This window comes from Tupaia chinensis, unplaced genomic scaffold (genome assembly GCF_000334495.1).
Source record: "Tupaia chinensis unplaced genomic scaffold, TupChi_1.0 Scaffold000473_1, whole genome shotgun sequence".
NCBI lineage: Eukaryota > Metazoa > Chordata > Mammalia > Scandentia > Tupaiidae > Tupaia > Tupaia belangeri.
This window is the reverse complement of record NW_006159982.1, coordinates 3,996,965-4,009,415: the sequence shown is the minus strand read 5'-3', so window position 1 is coordinate 4,009,415 and position 12,451 is coordinate 3,996,965.

The following is a 12,451-nucleotide window of genomic DNA, read 5'->3' as shown; positions in this document are numbered from 1 at the left end:
AGGGGGGATTTGGATAAGGGAGAATGTAATTACCTGAGTTGGAACTTGGCCAGCAAACAAGGATTAATGCAGAAACAGGAAAGCTTCCATCCTGTGAGAAGTTCCTAGCAAGCCTTTGGGACCAGAGGTGGTCAGGGCCTGAGTTTTATGTTTCATTTGATTTCTGCCGTCCCTGGGAACACCGTGGCCCCTTGCTGAAACATTAGTTCCAAACTGACGTGAAGAACAGCCTTGCTTACTAAAGCATCAGCATTATCAATTACTCTGGACAGTCTAGGAAGCAAAAGGGATTTAAGTGTTGGCAGGATTATGAAACACAATCCTGTGTGTGAGAAGGAGAGAGGAAGGGAGGAGGTGCTCCTCAGAGGCAGGGAGAGCTTGTACTTAGTAACACCCTAGTGGCTCTCAAATCATGTCTCTCCTTTTCCTTTCCATCTCTACCTGGTGTTTTTTTTTGCCCCGAGTGTTGTAATGAGGACACTAAACTCTAGGGGGAGCGCGAGCTTCCCTAGTGGGTTCTGTGCTCTGGGTGGAGAGGAGAAACTATCAATGCCACTGTAGTTAATGAGCTATGGTATGGAAACAACCAAAAAGATGATAGTTGTCCTTCTTTCAGGAGTGATCACTATGATTGCTCTGTTCTCTTGGAGAGTTCCATCTATCTCGAGCTGTGGCAAAGACACCAGCAGTTTGAACATGCACCTACCTGAGGGAGGGGATGAGAGAGAGAGAAAGAGGGGGAAAGTGAAAAAGCAAGACACCAGGTCTGGGACTTGAACTGTGATCAACTATGTGGGAGTCTAGTGCCTTAACCACCATGCCACCTGTCAGCCCCTTACATGTCACATTTAAAGTCATATAATACCTGAGTACCAGAGCCAAGGAAAGAACCCAGATATCCCAATCTTTCAGACTTTATAATGGCCAGATATTTGTTTAATCTGTTTGTTTGTCAAAAAAGATGTCATAGGGGGACCAGCAGTTAGCGTAATGGCTATGTTGCTGGACTTCCACGTAGTCGACCGCGGTTCGCGTCCCAGACCCGGTGGCTTAAAACTCACGCCGGGCGCGTGTGCGTGCGTGCCCAAGATCCCAAGAGGAGAATGGAGGAGAAGGGATTGCGACGTAGCCATCCCCCCTAGGGGTGGTGATTTCTCGCTGTCTGTCTCTCTGTCTCTCTCCATCTGTCTAGTGAGCGCATGTGCCCTATAGCAAAAATCTCCCCCCCCAAAAAAAGGATGTCATAGCTTACTTAAAGATTCCAATATTATAATACACCAAGAAATTTAGAACTTTAAATCTATTGAAACCCACTTTCCCCCTTTCTCTCTCTAGTCAAATTAAATAAATAATAATAAATTAAATTAAAAAAATAATTCTTTTTTAAAAAGCAACATGTAAGCAGGCTGTGTCTCTTAAATGTAGCTTTTAAACCAGATAACCTGTGCAGACAGGTTAAGGATCACAATGAAAGAAATGAGACCATCTTTCTAGAGAACATTAGAGGAAAATGTGCCATAGAAAATGTGAATATAGACCTGGGTGGGTCTCTCAGGTAAATCACCCTCCTAAGTTATTCTCTCCATGGGAAGTGTGCTCAGAGAAAGTAATGATTGGAATCTACCCTCTTGTAGAGGAAGAAACTGAAACCATCTGAATCTCAGTTCACCGGTCTGTAGTTATGAAACCTTACTCTGCACCTGTTACGATTTATTTCCATGGCTTTGTTCGTAGTGTCCCCCAGACCCTCTGGTGTTTTCATGGCTAACATACCCTTCAAGGCTCCATTCTCGCCCTTTCCTGGTGGAGTGGCTCAGATACCCTCTGTGCTCACCTATGTTTGCTGTCTTTCTCACTAAATTAGACAGTGAACATCTAGAATATAAGGACTTCCTTTAAGCCCTTGTTACATAAGGCATTACCTGGCACACAGTAGGTGCTCTACAAATGTCTTTTGAATTCATCCTTGCATACTAGGAATCTCCTAAACATAGCCCCTTCTCCCATTTCCACAAAGACACCAGAATAGCTAAGTTTAGAACATGACCCATCCTGTCAAACGGAACTCAAATTTCTAGGCAAGGAGGTCTCTGGTAAAATACGTAAGTGAGAGAACAAGGATACAGAGAAGAACCAAACACACACGCCCTAACCTAACTCTGGAGACTAGAAACATGTTTCACAGAACGATAATCTTCCACCGCAGCACCGGGTGAACTTGGCTGTTCATTCACTCGACATCCACTTGATGTCACTCTCACTGCCCAGTAGAACGGTTGTCAAAGGCCTGTGGTCACAGAGCTTTTACATGAATAGCCTTTGGAAAGGCACAGCTGCACTAGGTTTGGGGGAAGTTGGGGGTTCTCTGAAGACAGAATTACTGCAATGCACCATCTTCCTTGGGCTTCCTTCTCTTTACCCTGAGAAGAAGATACTCTCCTTCTGTTTCATTTCCAAGTTCTTTGTTCTAAAGACAATGCAGAGGTATCTAGTCCTTGTGCTCGGCACTGAGCCAGGCCTGAAAGGGCGATTGTGTTGCCTGCCTGGGAATAGAATATGAACTGGGCATTAAACTCAGGGGCTTATCTCTGTTCTTATCTGTAAGGACCATCTTCTCCCTGCCATGAAATCTTCAGTTTATGACTTGACCAGCTATATGTTCCCTCAAGACAGAGATTAGCTATAGGCTAATTTGTAGTTCTGAAAAATATAAAAATAAAACAAGAAACTTAGTCTGATCCATCATAATGGCTGAAAAGTTGTAATATCTGGGTTCTTTCCCTGGCCCTGGTACTCATGTATTAGGTGATTTTAAAAGTGACATGTAAGCAGGTTGTGTCTCATCAATGTGGTTTTGAAACCAGATAACCTGTGTAGACAGCTTTAGGATCACAATGAAAGAAATGTGACCATCTTTGTAGAGAACATTGGAGGAAAATGACATAGAAAACGGGGCTTGCGTTATTCTCTATACTGAACCCAGTCAGTAACCTGACATTGGAAATTCTCAGTCGTAAGTATGTGGGAACTGACATCTCTGATTTGCTTTCCCCTCTCCCCTCTTTCACCCTCTCACAGCTTCATCAAAGCACCATATGACTGAGGAGGAAGCACTTAGTTTCTTTAAGCCTAGATTTAAACATTGCTCACAGTGAAACCCAGCTCTCCCTGGTGAGCTGTTCATTGCCGAAGCTCATTGGCCAGGATGAAACACTTCAGGAGCCTTGATCCTCTCATTCTTGTCTGCTTGCAGCCTGAGTTACAAACACCTAATGCTGGGTCACCGTTATCTCCTGGTGTCATGGCCCAGATCAGATCTGACGCTACCGCAGAATCATGGTTCTTACTCCTCCCTCGCCTGGGCATGACTGCTTTATTTTTCTTTGTTGCTTCTTGGTAATCAGTCAGCTGTCATGAGCTCTCAGACAGCTCTTAAGAGGGCTTGAGGAGCAATTCCACAGTGTTCAGTGGTTCTGCAACCCCTCCCATTCTTTTGGGCACCTGTGCCTGTGTGTGGCCCTGGATGACACTCAGCAAATGTCATCCTAAATGTGTTCTATCAAAAAGTCATAAAGCCATGGACAACTTCTAGCTACTTATGAAAAGTAAATAATTTTTGGAAGTTTTTCCTTCAAATCACAATTGGTCCTATGTAGCCATGCATTTTCTTTGTTTAAAGTTGATTTTCACACAGCTGGTGAATTCCATGTGGTGAGAATCCACGCATATTTTGTCCTCAGTGTCCAGCTCCATGTCCTAGCATGGTGCCCAGCTCATGGTTGTATTATTATAAAAAAAAATCAAATTCTTCAGAAATCTTATTTAATATTCTCTTAAAGTGTTAGAGCTTAAGACCAGCAGATGACGTAATGGCTACATTGCTGGACTCCCACCTAGTCAATTGTGGTTTGAGTCCTGGACTCAGTGGCTTAAAACTCACACTGGGTGCATGCGTGTGTGCCCAAAATCCCAAGAGGAGAATAGAGGAAAAGCGATGGCTGCATGGTCATCTCTCTGGGGAGAGGGGTGATTTCTCACTTTTTGTCTCTTTGTCTCTCTCTGTCCTGCTGGTGAGTTCACACACCCTACTGCAAAAATCTTTCTTAAAGACAACAAAAAAAGGTTTAAAGCATAGCCTTAGTAATGATCTTCTTCAACTTTTCTCTCTTACACATCAAGAAACTAAGTCCAAAAGAGTGAAGTAACTTACCTAAGATTATGAGGGAGTCTTCAAAAAGTCATGAAAAATATGTACTCTGAAAAACCTATGCATGGATTTCAAAACCTTTTTGGACCAAAATAAGTTTATACGTTAGTTCCATTTTCCATAAACTTTGTGAAGTTCTTTATACATATTAGCACTACAGGGGTATACTTCTGGAAGACCATACCTATCAATTCTATTTTGTTCCCTTCTGGGTGTCCAGGAATCAACTCATTCTGAATACAAGGTTGGGGTAAAGATCTAGTTCTAGGGTTGCTTCATGGTACCTTGGTAAGGTGCTACTCAGGAGAAGCCAGATTCCACATGATGAGCATGGCTTGAATCCTCAGCCCATTGGTCAGACACACCCAGGCACACGCATGAGTGCCCAAGATCAAATAAGCAGAAGGAAGGAAATGGGTTGCAGCATGACCAGTCCTTGTGGAGGGAGCTCTCTTTCTCTTACTTTTGCTCTCATTTGTGCATGCACTCTATCATAAATAAAGAGGAAAAAAGAAAGAGAGAGAGAGACCATTTCAGGGAATCACATGAGGTCCACTGACCCAGCAACACCAGACTCCTCCCATGTGGGCCGGCCTTAGAGAACTGTTACATCACCCCTGCACCTCTGCCCGCTTCCCCCCCCCATTGTTCTTTTTCACTTGACACCTCCTAACAACTCTCTCAGCCTAGCACAGTGACTGGCGCAGAGCAGGTGCTTCATGAATGTTTAGTAGTGGGAGATGAACCGAAGGCACTTAGGTAGGAATTCACTGTACAGATGCCTCCAAACCTTCCTGCCAAAGGCTTAGGCTTTTCATATCCTGGTCTTCTAAACTCAGCAGACACTGGAGAAGAGTTACAGATCATTTAAATCATGGGAGTATTTGCAGGAATACTGCTCCATTATGTCCTCACCACACATCAGGTGGGCTCAATGAAGGAAGGAACAGCGCAAGAAGGTGGCGAGTGAATGAGGAGATGCGTGTATAGAGAAGGGGGGAAATTAAGAGTCATGTAGCTCTTTCCTGGAATGGAGCACCTACTTTCCAAATGTTGTTTACTGCAGATGTTGGATGTCTCAGGTGCTTACCCACCTTTTAAATGGAATCGTTCACAGTGGCATTACTGAATGGGGTTAAGATGCAGCACCAGGATTCTAGAAAACAGGTGGCAGAGCATTGCTCCAGCAGCTGAAATGGGTTGGTGAATGCATTTCCACAGCGAAGCTCTGAGCAAGTCACCTGAGACAGATCCTTACTGTGAATATTCTAGATGTCAGGAGTGCTGGCGAAGGCACGGACTTAGAAATTGGAGCCTGGGTGAAATCATGCCTCTGCTACTTTCTATGTGACTAGAGTAAGTGACTTTATTTGCGCTTTAGTTCTTTATCAGTAAAATGGAGCTAAAATCCTGGTTTGTTTAAGGATTCTGTGATGTAATGGACATAAAAGCACCCAGCACAGACCAAGGCACAGAGTAGATGATCAACAAACAATAGCTATTATTATTCCAGGAGAAACTGCATAATGTTTCATATCATTGTAGAGATCTTAAAAATGGTGTGTGAAGTGGACTATTTTAATATTTTTCCATTAACAAATGGGAAACATCTTGATCAAATGATCAAAATGCAATTCTACCTTTACATGGAAGGAACAATGACATTCATGTTCAAAGAAACTTCTGAGGAATGTATTTAGATACTTGTAATTGTTTTGTCAATGTGGGAATGAAAATTGTCACTCAAAATAAATCTGAAGTTGAACTGGGAAGTGAAAATGATAATATTATTTTTATGATTATTAGTAGCTCTCATTTAATGAGGGTCTAATATGTGGCAGAGACCACAGTCTAAAAGCTGAATAACCATGATGCCTGGTTAATCCTCCCAAGGATTATGAGGAATTAACTCTTTTTTTTTTTTTTTTTTTTTGCTATAGGGTGTGTGCGCTCGCCAGACAGAGAGAGACAGAGAGACAGAAAGTGAGAAATCACCCCCCACGGGGGATGGCTACAGCGCAATCCCTTCTCCTCCATTCTCCTCTCAGGATCTTGGGCACTCACACACACACGCCCGGTGTGAGTTTTAAGCCACCGGGTCCAGGATGTGAACCGTGGTTGACTACATGGGTGTCCAGCGACATAGCCATTATGTTAACTGCTGGTCCCACTCTTATTAAGAAATAGGCTCTTTGATGGGGCCAGCAAATGGCATAATGGTTACATCGCTGTTCTCCTGCGTAGTCGACCATAGTTAGAGACCCAGACCTGGTGGTTTAAAACTCATGCCGGTCACATATGCATGCGTGCCCAGAATCCCAAGGCAAGATTGAGGGGAAGGGATTGCGATGTGGCTATCCCCCCGGGAGGTGATTTCTAGCTTTGTCTCTCTGTATCTCTGGTGAGTGCATGTGCCTTATAGCAAAAATCTCTCTTAAAAAAAAAAAAGAAACAAAAAAAAAGGTTTTTTGAAGTAGACACTGTTATTATCCTACATGGCAGATACTATTATAGCCCCTATTTTCCAGGTGAGGAAGCTAAGTTTTGGAGTTAGGCAGCTTGGATGAGCCTCAAGATGAAGAAGCAGCAAATGCATCTTAGCCAAAGTCACACTTTTAAATGAAAAATAAAGGCAAAACTTCATTTTAGTGAAATGAATGAAGGTCATGCCCCAAACAGTCTTAATATAAATACACACAGAATACAGCAGCTCATCTTTAGCTCAATAGCAGTGGTCTGTGAATAAGGATGGCTGTGAGATTCAGGCAGCAAATGTATATGGATAAGAAATTTGCACGACAGGACTAGCAGTTGGCATAGTGGCTATGTTGCTGGACTCCCATGCAATCGACCACGGTTCGAGGCCTGGACCTGGTGGCTTAAACTCACACCAGGTGCATGTGCATGCATGCCCAAGATCCCAAGAGGAGAACAGAAGAGAAGGTATTGCAGCATGACCATCCCCCCTGGGGGGTGATTTCTCGCTCTCTGTTTCTCTGTCTCTCTCTGTCTTTCTGGCGATTGCATGTGCCCTATAGCAAAAACTCCCCTCCCCCCCCCCCAAAAAAAAAGAAAGAAAGGGGGGAAAAAAGAAATATGTATGGGACATTTTGATATTCTTGAGAGGATGAGGATATTATCAAGAGCAGATGACTGAATAATTCTGGGACTACATGTGGGTGCTAGAGAGGGAGGGTGGGCAAGGATTTAATCCCAGGTCAGGCTGACTCAGGGGGTCTTGCTCTCGCTCACATTCCAGACAGCTCCCCATATATACATTACAGAATCATTTCATCATACTTAATAAAATCATGAGTATTGGTTTCTTGAGCCCCTCAGCCTTGCTTATGTTACCGACCAATTAAACAGATAATAGGAATGGTACCATGTCCAAATGTCTGTGTTAGCCATGGTGGGGGATTTAATAATGGGCCAGCCCTGATTTTGTCTTCAAAGCAATTTACAAGTAATGAAAGGTATAAAAATAAATCAAAACGGTACAAAGTTCAGTGTGGGAAAGGGGCTGAAATGCTGAGTAAGAATTTAGGCAAGCTCTCGCTTCCAAATTGGAACTTTTGGCTCTAGCATGGGCCTCTTAACTCCTGTCTGAGTGGCACAGTTAAAAGATAGATTTTTACCAAAGTCTGGGGCAGACAGCTTTTAAATCCACAAACTCCCCCATGTCTAGCCCATCAATTCAAAATGTTGTTTCTTCCCAAGATATCTCAGACACAGCTGTCTTGGCAACTAAATTGCATATCTAAATTGAAATCCTAGGTTCCCCCCATTCAGTATATTCCTGGTAGGCTGGTTTCTCACCTTCCCCTTTCTTTGAAAAATGTCAGTCTCTCATCTTAGTTGTGAGAGATGTTCTTCCGAAGCTCTCTTCTCACAATTCTCTGCTCACTTCCTCAGGGGTCCCCTCCCTACCTCTCACACCCAGCCTGCTTTTACGTTTGTGTATGTATTTATTTATTTATTGAGAGAGAGGGGCACCCTCAACAGAGTCCTGAAGCTTCAGTCTGTCCCCAGTTTCAGCTCCAACATGAATGCACACCAGGTGTGCCCAGGGAGGTCCTGGAACATGAACCCAGGACTTTTCCCCTGTGGGTCCAGTTGCATTATCACTGCCTCACCACCTGATCCTACTGAGTATTTCTTCTCTTTCTTTCTTTCTTTTTTGTTTTTTAAAGAGATTTTTGCTATAGGGTGCATGCACTTGCTGGAGAGACAGAGAAACAGAAAGCGAGAAATCACCCCCCAAGGGGGAATGGCCATGCCACAATCACTTTCCTCCACTCTCCTTTTGGGATTTTGGGCACATGGGCATGCTCGCACACAAGCCTGGAGTGAGTTTAAGTTGCCGGGTCCAGGATTTGAACTGTGGTCAATTACATGGGAGTCCAGCAACGTAACCATTACACCATCTGCTGGTCTCAGTACTGAGTATTTCTTAAACTAGGTTCTGCACTAAGTACATTTCACACTTTATCACATAAATAAATAATTATTATCCATATTTTATTGACTAGAAAAACTTAGGCTTTGGAGAAATCATCTTTGATATTCAAAAAAAATTAATAAAAATAAAACCCTAATAAGTCCCTATAAAATCCTCCAAATCCTCCAGCCTCCTCCTACCCATCTCCTTGTGGCTTATAATCCTCTTTGGCACATAGGTCTCCCCTGTGTTATCCATTTGGGTCATGTTGTCCTTTGTGATTTTAACACTTGTTTTATTTACTTTCATAGGAACTTAAGCCTAACTTACTATTTGATTATATACCCCTTTGGCCTACCCCACATCATACCTTGCATAAGGTTATGCATGCAGTCAGTGTTCACTGAGGATTTTAATGCCACACTTGTTATGAGTCTACTGTGTACTAGGTACAAGGTTTGACACCTTACAGATGTTTTCCTACTTTTATTTTATTCTTGCAATACTCTTATGAGACAGGGCTATATTATAAATAAGAGAATCAAGTTTCAGAGTGGTTAAGTATGCAGCCAAAGCTTATGTGATGACAGTTGGGTTTCAAAAATGAGAGACGTGGTCAACAAGATAGCTAGTAAAACCAAAAGTACCAAAATGTAAATCTGCTTCGCTCATTAGACAAGGACTTCTTGGCCTTCTGGCATGTTACCGTTCACTTTGAGTCAATCAGAAACTTTCCTTAGCTAAGAAAATGGGCATTCTTTTTTCAGTATAAGACAATGGCCAACATATGATAAAACAGAGATCACAAAGTCAGGTCACATCTAGAGAAAATAGATGCTTAAGTGTCTTATCAGGCCAGGTCGTTCCACCCAGGTCTACCTATTAGGGGCATCGATTAAGGTTATTCTATTTTCAGTTGTGTGGTCACTGTTTCTTTTATACTGGTTAGTCAAAATGAAGAAAGGGTTTTCTCTATTATATCTAAATGGAGATCAGCGGGTATTCCCTACTTGTTTAAGCAAAAAGTTTAGATAAGAGGAAATCTGGAAATCTTGGTGTGTCAATGAAACAAGTTGTAGGACTATTCCCACAGTGAAGTACTAACTTTCAGAGAAGAATGGGCCCCTGTTTTTATCTCTTCTCAGCAGATATAACTTTTTTTGTTTTTGTTTTTGTTTTGTTTTGTTTTGTTTTTTGGAGAGGTTTTTGCCATAGGGCGCGTGCGCTCGCCAGAGAGAGACAGAGAAATAGAAAGCAAGAAATCACCCCCCAGGGGGGATGGCCACGCCGCAATCCCTTCTCCTCCATTCTCCTCTTGGGATCTTGGGCACGCACACACATGTGCCTGGCGTGAGTTTTAAGCCACCGGGTCCAGGGAGCAAACAGTGGTCGACTACGTGGGAGTCCAGCGACATAGCCATTACACTAACTGCTGGTCCCTCAGCAGACATAACTTTAAGGAACTTTCTCACAAGTGACTGTGCTGGTTTCTTTGTTAGTCACTGGATTCTTGGAAAGAAAATTCCCATTCATTCATTCATTCACTTACTTCAGAGAGAGAGAGAGAGAGAGAGAGAGAGAGAGAGAGAGAGAGAAAGACGGCACCCCCAACAAGGTCTTCAGCCAACCCTGGATCATGGTTAAGTGTGCACACAACATACTCAGGGAGTTGTGTGGTCACTGTTTCTTTTATACTGGTTAGTCAAAATGAAGAAAGGGTTTTCTCTATTATATCTAAATGGAGATCAGCGGGTATTCCCTACTTGTTTAAGCAAAAAGTTTAGATAAGAGGAAATCTGGAAATCTTGGTGTGTCAATGAAACAAGTTGTAGGACTATTCCCACAGTGAAGTACTAACTTTCAGAGAAGAATGGGCCCCTGTTTTTATCTCTTCTCAGCAGATATAACTTTTTTTGTTTTTGTTTTTGTTTTGTTTTGTTTTGTTTTTTGGAGAGGTTTTTGCCATAGGGCGCGTGCGCTCGCCAGAGAGAGACAGAGAAATAGAAAGCAAGAAATCACCCCCCAGGGGGGATGGCCACGCCGCAATCCCTTCTCCTCCATTCTCCTCTTGGGATCTTGGGCACGCACACACATGTGCCTGGCGTGAGTTTTAAGCCACCGGGTCCAGGGAGCAAACAGTGGTCGACTACGTGGGAGTCCAGCGACATAGCCATTACACTAACTGCTGGTCCCTCAGCAGACATAACTTTAAGGAACTTTCTCACAAGTGACTGTGCTGGTTTCTTTGTTAGTCACTGGATTCTTGGAAAGAAAATTCCCATTCATTCATTCATTCACTTACATTCACTTACTTCAGAGAGAGAGAGAGAGAGAGAGAGAGAGAAAGACGGCACCCCCAACAAGGTCTTCAGCCAACCCTGGATCATGGTTAAGTGTGCACACAACATACTCAGGGAGGTCTCTGGGCTTGAACTGGGCCTCTTCTCCTGTGGGATTGCCTCACACAGTGCTGCATTTTACTGCTGTGCCCACAGTATGGGCCCAACATTTTCTTTTTTTAAATAGTAAAAAGCCAACTTGGGGGTAACCTTGAAAGTCATCTGGTTCAATCTGTGAGTTTTCAAGTTTTTATTAATTTATTTCATAAGAGAGAGGGAGAAAGAGATAGGCAACATCAATAGGGTCTTTATGCTGCAATCCTCCCCCAGCCTTGGGCAGCCTGGATCATAGGTGCACCCAGCACAGCATGTACAGGCAACGCTTGGGATGGGAACTGAGAATTTCCCATATGAGTTCAGCTGTGTTACCACTGAACCACTGTCAAGTCCCTCCATCTCTCATTTTAAATAAGATAAAATTCAGATCAGCCTCCCTGTTTTCTTAAAAATGCCTTGAGGAGAGTGCTGTCATAGTCATCTTTGATTAAACTTGTGTCAGATAGCTCTTCCTTTTGGCCTAATTGAGCCTCCTTTCTTCAATTAAAAATGTAAAATAGAAACAAAATTCAGAATATTTAGTCTCAATATTTTATAAACTTGCATTTAACTGCTAATTCCCCCATGTTTCTTCCTCTTGAAAGATGGAATAAATTTAAAATAAAATATCTTTTTGGAGGGTTGATCCATGGCCTAAGAGTTAAGGGAGCTGGATCCCACGGGACTGACCACGTAGTTTCAGTCCTAGTGGCTTGAAAAATATGCCAGGTGTGTGTACATGGGTGCCTATTGTCCTGACAGGATGAACAAATTGGGGAGAAGGTATTCTGAGGTGGCTACACCCTTTGCGGGGATGTGTTTCTTCTTTTCTTTCTCTCTGTCTCTCTGGCAAGCCCATGCACCCTCCGGCAAATATTAAAGAGAGAAATAGAAAAAGATCTTATTAAAATCTTTCCAGTTTCCCTTTCCACCTTTGTCTTTCAGAGTTAGTCTGGGGACCACTGTAAAATTGGGGTGTGTATGTCACATGATCCTCTGGCCACACTCTGGATATGCACCAGGTCCTTTTCAATGTCTTTCTCTTCTCTTTGTGGTTCTTGTCCTTCTCTCCTCCCAAAACACACATACTCGGGGTTGGCAGGTAGCATGGTGGTTGAGGCACTGGATTCCCACATGACTGATTGCAGTTTGAACCCTGAACCTGGTGGCTTGCTTTCTCACTCTCCTTCTCTCTCTCTCTCTCTCTCATTGTCTCTCTGTCTCTGGTCAAATCGAATAACAACAAATTTAAAAAAATAATTCTTTAAAACACACGCACAGGCTCACATCTTCCAGTGTCTTTGGCATCCCCCAGCTTCCCTGCTTCTGATGGAGAGGAAATATGCTTCCCTGAGACTCTCCGGACAT